Source organism: Emys orbicularis, chromosome 3 (assembly GCF_028017835.1).
Source record: "Emys orbicularis isolate rEmyOrb1 chromosome 3, rEmyOrb1.hap1, whole genome shotgun sequence".
Taxonomy (NCBI): domain Eukaryota; kingdom Metazoa; phylum Chordata; order Testudines; family Emydidae; genus Emys; species Emys orbicularis.
This window is the reverse complement of record NC_088685.1, coordinates 207,201,933-207,213,310: the sequence shown is the minus strand read 5'-3', so window position 1 is coordinate 207,213,310 and position 11,378 is coordinate 207,201,933.

Here is an 11,378-nt window from a genome sequence, read left to right as displayed (position 1 = left end):
TAATTAAATAGGAACATCAAAGGCCCAGATTCCGGTGACAAATGTGTTCTTTTGAACTCAAATCCTTAGAGGCTGCAGATGCCATCTTTGCAGAAGGCTGAACTAGGCAGAAGATAAACCAGCTTGCTGCAGAGAGTCCAACAAACCCTGTAACAATCCAGCACACCGGTAACCTGAAAAACTACTTTGGAGATGTGTAATGCCACGAGTGGGACTGAAGATAGAGGGTCAGATTTCAGTAGGGGTCAAGAGGGTCAGTTCAGCCTGACATCTGGAGTTCAGGTTTGCAAGCTGGAGACTAGGCTGCCACCAGGCAAATACTGGCCTCTCAACTTGCTCAGTAAAGATCTCTTTCCTACAACTCTGCCTGCCTTCAGCATCCCTCATTACTAATGAAACATGAAGGGCCTTAAGTCAAGCTCCCTGAATGCAATATGTGGTGCCTGTTAAATATGGGAGGTTATCATTTTGGACCGGGGGGGGTGGGGGTTGGGAGAGGGGGAAACGTCTCTCACTGAACAGCCAGAGAAGCCTGCAGTGCTTCCATGGGCCAGCACGACCGGCTACTGGCTGCTGCTTAGGGCCAAAATAGATGTCTTCCTTGGAGTGGGATACACGGGTTGCACATTGTCCCTTTTCCTGGTCTTGAGTTATCTAGATGTTGAGTCATGTAAAGGCAGTGATTTTTCCTGTTGGATAGTTGGAATGATACTTGGCTCAATCTTTTTCTTGGTGGAGAATTTTGCCATTCGCTTCAATGAGAGCATGATTAGGCCCTCTGAGAGGAAATTACACATTCCAGAGCACAGTTCAAAACAGTCGCACTGTGAAATTGCAGATGGAGATATTTCCAGAAGTCTGCCCACCTATGCTTGTAGAAATACAAGTGTTTTGCCATTCTTCTTCCTTTAAAAAAAGGAAATCAATTCTGCATGCTGGCTAGCCAGTCAGACCAGACTATCTGCCTTTTAAAGATTTTGCTGATGGAATTCTTCAAAATACCATTTCACATACAGTCCATGCAAATGAGATAATTAGCAGGCTCTGCTCAGACTTCCATGAGTGTTGAATATTGGAACAGAACAATTTAATTTTTTTAACATATTCTCCTGGCACTTTTGCATTTGGAATATATTGCTCTAAAGTATCCCTCGATACTTGTTTCTTGGCAGTGTTCCAAAAGGAGCTGAGCAGAATTAAAAGCCACTGGCATAATTTAGGGTTTTCCTTCCTCCTCGTGTCATATAATTCTCTCCTCTCATAGGAAGGAGCTAATCAATTTCTCTCACTCTTTAAAATGTGAATCAGGTGCTGTATATTCCCTGAATATACAGTTGTTCAGTTTAGTGGTAATATCCAGGGGAAGAAGTTAAACTGAGGTGAATCGATCATATTAATCTTAACAATTCTTACCTTCCATTTAGCTTTTGTTCATTTTGTTGTATAGGGTCTTCTGTTATTTTCCTTCAGTGTGCTTTCCAATTCAAGGCTGTGACTCTTCCCCCCCCCCCCCCCCCAAGTACATAGTGTCAAGATACCCACTAAATTTGTTACACATGATTGCAGAGGGCCATAGTGTGCCTTCATTTTCCATTGAAATTCCTCCAACATAGTTAATGTTTCTAGGATGAAAGAACATTTGAATGGCAGCTAAGTGTAAATATTTTAAACCACAACAAAAACTTTCAGTGGTGTGTAAATTAAGTAATCAACCAAGAAACAAAATGATCAAAAGGTGCTGGTTTTACTCAGTAGTAAGGTCCTGATCCTTCAAGCACTTATATGCATGCTTAACTTTACCCATATGAGTAGTCCCAGTGTCTTGAGTGGGATGATTCAGTAGAGTTAAACATGTACACATGTTTGCAGGGATGGAGACTAAGGGCCAGATTTTTAAAGGTGTTTAGGCACTTAAAGATGCAGATAGGCGCTTATGAAAATCCCACTAGCTGCCATACTGTATCTATGGGTGCCAAAATACCTTTAAAAATCAGGCCTTACGTGATGAAGGAAAACATATGGATGAACGAAAATGTAATAAACTACACACCTGTCATATCGATTATAACTTTGTACTGAACTTACTTAAAAAACCCCACCAGACTTCAAATTGTTTAAACCGCTTACACTTTTACTATTAACGACACTGAAAATGCATCCCCCCCCCCAAGAATTAGTGAACATGATGCAAAAATATATACTACAAATTCAGAGGATCAATTATGTGTGTGTGTTCAATAATAGTTTCCTTTCTTGGTAATTGTAAGTGACTTGTGTTCTTCCTTAAGGATTAAGGCCTGAGTTCCGCAAGACACTTAAACACATGCTAAAATTAGTCTCTACTCAGCAAAGCATTTCAGCACATGTTTAAATCCCCTAAACTTCAACAGCATCAGTCATCCTGCGGATGCTTCCATGTATAGATAACGATTTGTATAGGAATAGTCCATTAAGTAGAATGGAACTATTCTGATGTGTAAATGGACTTGTGTGTGTTTTCAGGGTTGCAGCCCTAGATTGCTACCCACACCTCTAGTCCCAGTTCAGTATATCTAGGGAAACAATTATATTTCTCGATTTACTTGCATGCTTTTAATCTGGGCTGCAAAAACAATGAAGTTTTAGGCCACAACTCTACTAGTGCAAGTATCATAATATACTGAAGTAGAAAAGGGATTTGCCCCTTTTTTTTTTTGGTTTGCTTTCGAACAGCTGGTTTCAGCTATTTGGGATTAAGCTAAAATGAAAAGTGCAGGTTTACACTAGAGTGGTTTTATTAGGATCCTTGAGCATTCAGTATTTTTAAAATTGCTTACAGTGAATTCAAAAGAGGCCATTTTAAAAGTTTATAAATTGGCTGTTTTGAACTGTAATTATGTTGCAGAAATCATGTTTAATGCAAGTGTTTTACACATTTATTTTCAAACTTCTAACTCTCCATTTTGCAAGCAAAATGTTGCACAACTAAATAAGTATATATATGGAGATACTGGAGTGCCGAGGCACTGGCTTTTCAAACTGACTGCTATCCATGGGCCCAGCATGTGCCAGTAGCTTAAACTATAACAGTGCACACACTTGGTCATTTCTTACACAGCAGGTACACTCTGATTTTAGGTCAGACTGTAAATCAGTTATTTAGTATTTAATTACAGTTTGCATTTCAGCAAAATGTGATTTTAAAAAACCACTGTTAACTGGTTAGAATCCTTAAATTAACATCTACTGCTGGAATTTTCAAAGGCACAGAAGAGTGTTAACTCTTTTTGGCTTCTTCGAAACGAAAATGAGTCGTCTACTAAGGCAGGTCAAATATTAAACCCAATGACTGACTGACTTTTATAATATGCGAAACAGAACAGCAGGTGGTTTATGTGACTGTATATTAACGGGATTTGTGTGCCCCTGTTTATTGATTAAAATTACACTAGATGCTGCTAAGGGAATCTACCAGGGGTTTTTTGAGGGGAGGATGTGATCTGGCCCAAATTTGCTCAAAAATTACTTTTGAAAGACTGTAAAAGCCACCAAACTCATTTCATTTCTGTAGAATGCATTGATTTGCTCTCTCTTAAAAGAGATATGTATTCACTTTAAAAACACACATACAGGTGTTTGGGATAATCTAATCTAAATCAGAAATGTTATTTGATTTACAAAATGTGTTGACATTCATATGCACTGAAGTTCCGAGACCAACAAAGCTACATTAAATTAGATATTGATTAATGGGGTTAATAAATGTTGTTTACAGATTAAAACAGTAATAGCTAAATCCTTCAGAAAAAATTGCTTTGCATGTATTGTATCTGACTAAACTCTGTAGCTGCTAAAAGCAGTTTCTGGGAGTATGGCAAAACAGCTTTGTTTTAATTAAAAAAAATCCCCAAATGCCTTAAGAAACAGGCTATTTGGAACCTTTATTGACAGAGCATGAGAAGATAAATCATTATTTTGGACCTTTGAGTCATTAAATGCTGAATTTAGACAAATCTGTTAATTTTATAGGGTCAAATAACTTGAGGTAAAATTCACCTTATTTTTTTCCATTGATACAGGTAATAAAAACTGCAATCATTGCGTTTACAAAGCATACTGAGTACAGCAAAAGAACATTTTATTGAGAATAAAATGAAAATTAGACTAGATTTCATGCATAGTACTTTGGGTTACAAATAGCCTAATCCTTCTCAGCTGTGGTCCTCAATCTAATTATGCTACTGAATGTGACTACATTTTCACAATAATGTTAAAGAACATTTCTGTCCTTATAAGGTTTGTCCAGTCTCGCTCCCCTTTCCTCCACCAGTTTTTGTAATCAACAGAAAGACAGATACACCTCTACCCCGATATAACGCGACCCGATATAACACGAATTCGGATATAACGCGGTAAAGCAGTGCTCTGGGGGGGCGGGGCTGCGCACTCTGGTGGATCAAAGCAAGTTCGATATAACGCGGTTTCACCTATAACACGGTAAGATTTTTTGGCTCCCGAGGACAGCTTTATATCGAGGTAGAGGTGTATTTCCAAAGTCTGAATATCTAAATCTTGGGGCCATTACAATGAGGAAAAAGAGACTTGCTGTCTTCAAGGTTATGGAAGTCAGATTTCCATGCCATTACTATTCTGGCAAATAGTCTATATACACAGTCCAAAAAAAAAAAAAAAAAAAAAGAGACAGCCCTATCTGGTCAAAGAAGCTTATTGTTGGTTAGATATTTCGTGCCACCAGAAAGTCTAAAGGGCTTACACGAAGAACATCTAATAAAGGTATCATTATTTTTCATGGCACTATGAAGTTACGCAAAGGTTTCATTGTTACCATGAGCAAGAAGAGCAGCAGATTATGTTGTATTGTGTCACAAATAGTTTGGAATACATCTTGGGAAAATGGCTCTGGATGCAAATAGACAGTCCAGGAATAAGTTAAAAATGGGACAGAAATGTTAGAGTGACCAAGAATACAAATACAATAGAAAATTGACACCGTTCCAAATATTACTTAGATTGACACCATGGGCTAGAACCAGAAAAGGATTTAGGTGTCTAAGTCCATTATTGAGATCCTCAAAAGCCCCACTCAGCTGTTGCCAAACCCTCTAGGTGCCAATAAAGTCCCCTAATATTTGCCTCTGGTCATGCCTTCAGATGTCTAACTCCTGATGCCTGTGCATGGCAGGATCATCAAATTAGGTGTCCCCTCTGCCGATTTTGCCTGTGGGACCTAATCTGGTAGAGGTGTCCAGAGATCTCTTTAGAGCAGTGCTTTTCAAAGCCGGTCCGCCGCTTGTTCAGGGAAAACCCCTGGCAGGCCGGGCCGGTTTGTTTACCTGCCGCGTCCGCAGGTTCGGCCGATCCCATTGGCCGCGGTTCACCGTCCCAGGCCAATGGGGACGGTGGGAAGCGGCGGCCAGCACAACCCTCGGCCTGCGCCGCTTCCCACAGGCCCTATTGGCCTGGGACGGCGAACCACGGCCAGTGGGAGCCGCGATCGGTTGAACCTGCGGACACGGCAGGTAAACAAAGCGGCCCGGATCGCCAGGGGCTTTCCCTGAACAAGCGGCGGACCGGCTTTGAGAAGCACTGCTTTAGAGCACATCGACTGGATCAGGCCCTGGAACGAACGAACACACACACACACACACACACACACACACACACACTCTCTCTCTCTTACTTGTGCTGCAGGTTCAGAGCCCCACTGTCTGAGAGGAGCAGGGACTTCAACCCAGGTATTTTACCTGCCAGGTATGTGCTCTAACCGGTGGGCTATAGGGTACTCTGGGTGAGTCTTTGGCAGTCTCTCCTGTTGAAGCTGTTCCATGTTGTATGAAATACTTCGGTATTCAGTGGGGACAGTGAGAAAGTGAGCATGGTTCCATAGCCCAGTGGTTGGGGAACTCCTCTGGGATGTGATGTGGGAGTTCCTGCTCCAATGACTATTTAGGTAGTTTATACAAAGCACAACAGAGGACTCAACAGGAGAGATTGAGAGAATTCCTCTTATCCCCTACATACACCCCAAAATAATGCCAGGCCAACACCCTTCCCTGCAGTTGCATTCCAGCTCTGTATCTCTCTCTCTCCAGTCAGGTCACTAAGCTGTTTCCCCTTCCAGGGTGATCTTTTAGGGCCTCTCTCCACAAGCAGCCCTCACACCCACAGTCCTATGTCACTCCCCCAGTGCCGCTGGCAGTCTTTGCCTCCATTGCCCTTAACAATACCCAGGGTGGGAGGGGAACCCAGGCCCACTCCCTACTCTGGGTTCTAGTCCAAGGCCCTGTAGTGAACAGTTAAGGTCTGCAGCTACAACAACTCTACTGCTCTCACCCCATGCTCCTTCCTACCATGCTCCTTCTCCCTTACCTCAGGGAGAGGGACTGCAGGGAGGAAGTCTGCAGCCCCTCATGCTGTTGCTAGCCTCCTGGCTTTCTAGGTGCCCCACCTGTTCCCTCCCGGGTGAGCTTCCTTCTAATTAGCCCCCTCCACACAGCCTAAATCTCCCCCATTTGCAGCAGAATTGGCTGATTGAGCCCAACTGCCTTATTTCAGTTCTTACTGGGGCTGGTGTGGGAAAAACACCCCACCATGGGGCTGTAGGCAGGGCCGGCTCCAGGCACCAGCTTGCCAAGCAGGTGCTTGGGGCGGCCACTCTGGAGAGGGGCGGCAGGTCCAGCTATTCGGCGGCAATTCGGCGGACGGTCCCTCACTCCAACTTGGAGCGAAGGACCTTCCGCCGAATTGCCGCCGCAGATCGCGATCGCAGCTTTTTTTTTTTTTTTTTTTTTTGCCACTTGGGGTGGCAAAAACCCTGGAGCCGGCCCTGGCTGTAGGGGAAAGAGTCTATAGCTACTCCCTGGGAGGAGGGACACCGGCAGGGACAAGAAGGAAATCCAGGGGGGGAGTAAGCCCTGGGATCCTATCTTGGTGTAAAGAGTCTAGCAAGAGGCTAGGAGGAGGTGAAGTAGTTATGGGGAATAGAGTAGGCTCCTGTGGTAATCCCAGATACAGGCAAGGAGAAAGAGAGAGGCTGGGTGAGAAAGAGCCGAGGGAAACAGCTACAGAGACTAAGTGGACCTGGATTACTGGTTATACAGTCCCTGGGCTGGAATCCGGTGTAGTGGGCAAGCCTGGTTCCCCTGCCAGCCACTAGGCTAGTGGCACAGAGCCCTGAGTTTGGGGCTGAACACCATCCAAAAAAGGCATTTGAAGAGTGGTCCTGTTGGTATTTGTAACACCGGAAGGGGTGGGCTAAATGGTGACTTGGCCAGAGAGCCAAGTTACCAGAAGATAGATGATTGCAGAGTGAGTGGAGAACAGATGAGGACACCTGAAGCAGCGAGAGCTACATTCCCAGACCTGGGTGCAAGGAGGTACACTAGTTGTGAGTGGGACCCCGTTACAGGGCCTAAATGGTTATTTGTGTGTGCAAGTACCTGATTTGAATGTGCTAATTGCTAACTGCAGTAATTATACCCATACGTTAGGCATGCAGTTATACTGGTGCAGTTCTGAATAGCCGACCTTTTACAGAATAGATTTAATAAACAGATGCTGTTTTGTTGTGATAATTTAGATGGACTCAGAGTCCAGGTGTAAATCTGATCCTGTAACAGTCCACCATTTAACAGTTTTAAACAGGTTCAAGGTCTGACATACAGAGCCCTCAGCCAGCTTTATACCATGGCAAGCACACAATTAAAAGGCTTTTAAAATTTGTATTAAACGTACAGAAAAGAATGGGGAAATGGTTAAAGCATTTGAAATGTTAAGTATTGAATAATGCTTTTAACAATATCCCTTGTTCCCTTTCCCTTAGCTGGAGATAGTTATTAGAAAGACCTCCTCCCCTTGTTTGACAGACTCCTAGATGGTATAATGGTAATAACTGTGTTTTGGGGAGAAGAGAAGAAGTTAGTTGAGATGGACTGGAGCTGTCATTGTTGCTGTTAATGTCCCATCCTGTTACCTAGAAGACCAAACAAAACAGACACCCAAAAAAGGGAAGGAAAAGAACGCTAAAGATAGAAAATGCAGCTTCTGTCTCTGGTGTTGACTCTCACTTACAGCTTCATTCCTGGAAAAACACAGACACAACACATGGTCTTATCAGCCACTTTGGCAAACTTGTACCAGCATCATGCTGTTTAGGGTGTTGCAGTTAGCTGCTTTTCTGGTCATAGACGTACAGCAGTGTTGCCAATTAGAGTCTTCCAAGCCTGACTTTTATTCAACAAGGAAAAAGGAGAGAGAGAGAGAGAAGAAATAAGGTTGGGAAGGAAATGGACATGTGGGTGCGAGATTTACTTGGAGCCGGTAGAGGTGGCAGGGTCATCTGGGTCCCTCTTGCTTGCCCTGTCTGGTCAGGACAGCTCTCAGGATTAAGACAGAGAAGGCACAATGGTGTCAGACTGGATCTTAGGGTCCCAGGAGATGGTGTAGGGTGACAGCTATGATTCTGGAGTTCACTCCTTCCCCTACTTTTGTCTTTGCCAGCCAGTGTCACAGTAGCCAGCATTCCTCCCAAAGTCTTGTTTGTTTGTTTGTTTGTTTTGTTTGTTTGTTTTTAAAGGGAGCAAAGGGCAGATAGCCCATCCCTTCATTATTTTGTTTACAAATTAGACCTAATTTCCGACACATCAGTTTTGGTTCATTGTTTTCCAGTTCTACCCTTTACCAGGCATGACCTTAATACAATCTCTGGGTTATATCAGAGGCCTTTTTGTTTGAACTAATTCACTCTTCACACCTTTTCTCATCAACATTTGTTGTTATAGGTTATTGTGACACTTCATGAACTTTTATCTGTTTTCACAGTTGAGGTCACAGGATAAATTTGCAGGCCCAATTATCACAATACTGACTTCTGCTGAAGAGACTCAAAATGTACTGATAGAGGCAAAGTTGAGATCAATATTTACCTCAAAATATATTCAATTGCTAAGTCATTGTAAGTTTTGTGTTATATGTCCTGATAGATTTAATCAGAAATTAATGAAAATTGCTCCACTGTGGTGAGAAACTTCTTAAAAGTAACAACTTTTTCTTTTAAATGGGGAAAAGATGTTTGAAATCCTGAGAGAAAATGTTAGTATTATGCATCACGTATGAGCAAATCAGGAAGTAGGGATTTTCATATTCAGTCTGACTGGCTCATCAGAGTTGAATAATTTTTATTGGAGTCTCCTGCAGCTGGGGTTTAAAGTAGTCTGGGGAAAAAAAGTGCGTGTCATAATCTGGGAGCAACAGCTTTGGGCCTGGTTATTATTATTTTATACCTATATTTTTGGCTGGGTCTGTGACCTGTTGTGACCTCCCCCCCACTTTTACCACTGCCTGCAGCCTAGTATAGTAAATTGGCTAACGTTGTTCCAGACCTCAGAGTTTCTGACCTCTGGTGAACAAATAGTAGCAGTTTATTGACTCATCCCCACAGTTGTTCTCAGCCAGTTGTGAGCCAGGATTTTTCTTTCTTTTATGTTACAATAATGCTTACCTCACAAGTGTTTGATAAGGATGTGTTATATGTAGTGTGCTTTCAAATCACCTGATAAAAATCACTATCTACGTTCATTAGAGAGACAGTACGGTGGGATGAGGTAATACCTTTTATTGGACCAACTTTTGTTGGGGAAGGAGACAAGCTTTCGAGCTACATAGAGCTCTTCTTCAGGTCTGGGAAAGGGACTCAGAGTGTCACGGCTAGATACAAGTTGGAACACACTGTTTAGCGTAAGTAGTTAATACATATTGTAAGAGACCATTCAAGGTGAAGTGGCCTGTTAACAGCTCTCTAGTCCTAGAACAGAAAGTGGGTTAGGGGTTACAGATTGTTGTAATAAGCCATAAATCCAGTGTCTTTATTAAGACCATGATTTTTAGTATCTAGCAAAGTTATGTATGTAAGCTCCCAAGCTCGTCTTTTGAAGGTGTTGTGCAGGTTTCCTTTGAGGGTTGAGAGATCAGATACGGAATAATCCTTTTGTAAAAAGTGTTCAACCAAGGGTGATACGGTGGTTTTGTCTTTTATCATTTTGTGTGTGTGTGCGTGAGTTCATTTGAGAGTCTAGTAATTGTCTGATTTCAGCACATAGTTGTTGGGGAATTTAGTGCACTGGTTGAGGTACTCCGCATGTTGTGATAGGCATGTTTAGGACCTTTGGATCTTGAAAGGCGTGTTGTGGGCAATATTACAGTAATCTGTAACCCACTAACCCCTTCTTTCTGTCCTACGACTGCAGAGGCTTTAACAAGTCACTTCATTTTGAATGGTCTCTTATAATCTATGTAAACTACCTATGCTAAACCCAGACCTGAAGAAGACCTCTATGTAGCTCAAAAGCTTGTCTCTTTCACCAACAGAAGTTGGTCAAATAAAATATCTATTACTCCACCCACCTCATCTCTCTAATGTCCTGGGACCAACATGGCATCAACACTGCAAACATATTTAAATTTATATTATTCCAGAGTTTTGAATTTTAAATCATGTAAGCAGGTAAGGTGGCAAAAGGTATTTCCCCCTCCTTGAACTCCTCAGCGTCTGCCTCCTTTTTGTAAAGGAAAGGTTGTGTATACACAATGGTGCAAAATTCTAGGATAGGATACCCAATTATCTTGTACGCATTAACTTTGATTGCAGTGAGCTAGCCAAACAGATGCTTGTGTGCAAACAGTTAATGTGATTCATTTGTGCAAATGGCAAAACATTCAATTGAATCATATGGTTGTAGGAAGGCTTTTGGAATTTATTAGGGTTACCTGCTATTTCCTCTTCAGTCCACTGTATATTGCTTTTTTTACTTTACTGTCTATTGTCCTTTTCTCTTCCAGCATTATAGGTCTGCCTATCTGACGTGCATTTTAATGATTTTTTTTAATGGATAACATACAACAATTTTTGTTAAAGTTACATCATTAAAAGCCAGTGTTCTGGCTGATTATTGCGATGAAGCATAATAAGGCCATGTTAGAGAAGGGTAAAATGGAAAGTGATTATTATCCTAAGTCTTTGTTTCCATGTTCGTGAGGTAGTGGATAGCCAGACAGTGTGAAGTCCAGAATGTACAGGTCAGGGAAACGTACAAGAACCAGAGGGGAAAAAACCCATCGTAATGAAGCCATTAGTTTGTGTGCCGGCACCTTGATAACCTTCAATGATTTCATACCATGTATTATCACTTCTTTTGTACACGTTAAGTAAGCCTCATCATCCTTGTGTCATTCCGTTCTCTCTTGGCACCTTGCTGTTTTTCATACAGCTTGTAAGTTTTAATGAAGAAAGGTGATCAACTGATAAAATATCTCTAGAGTTACCAATAACAAATGGGCAATGGATTCCCTAGAGTCCTTTGGAATTAATATGTTCTGGATCC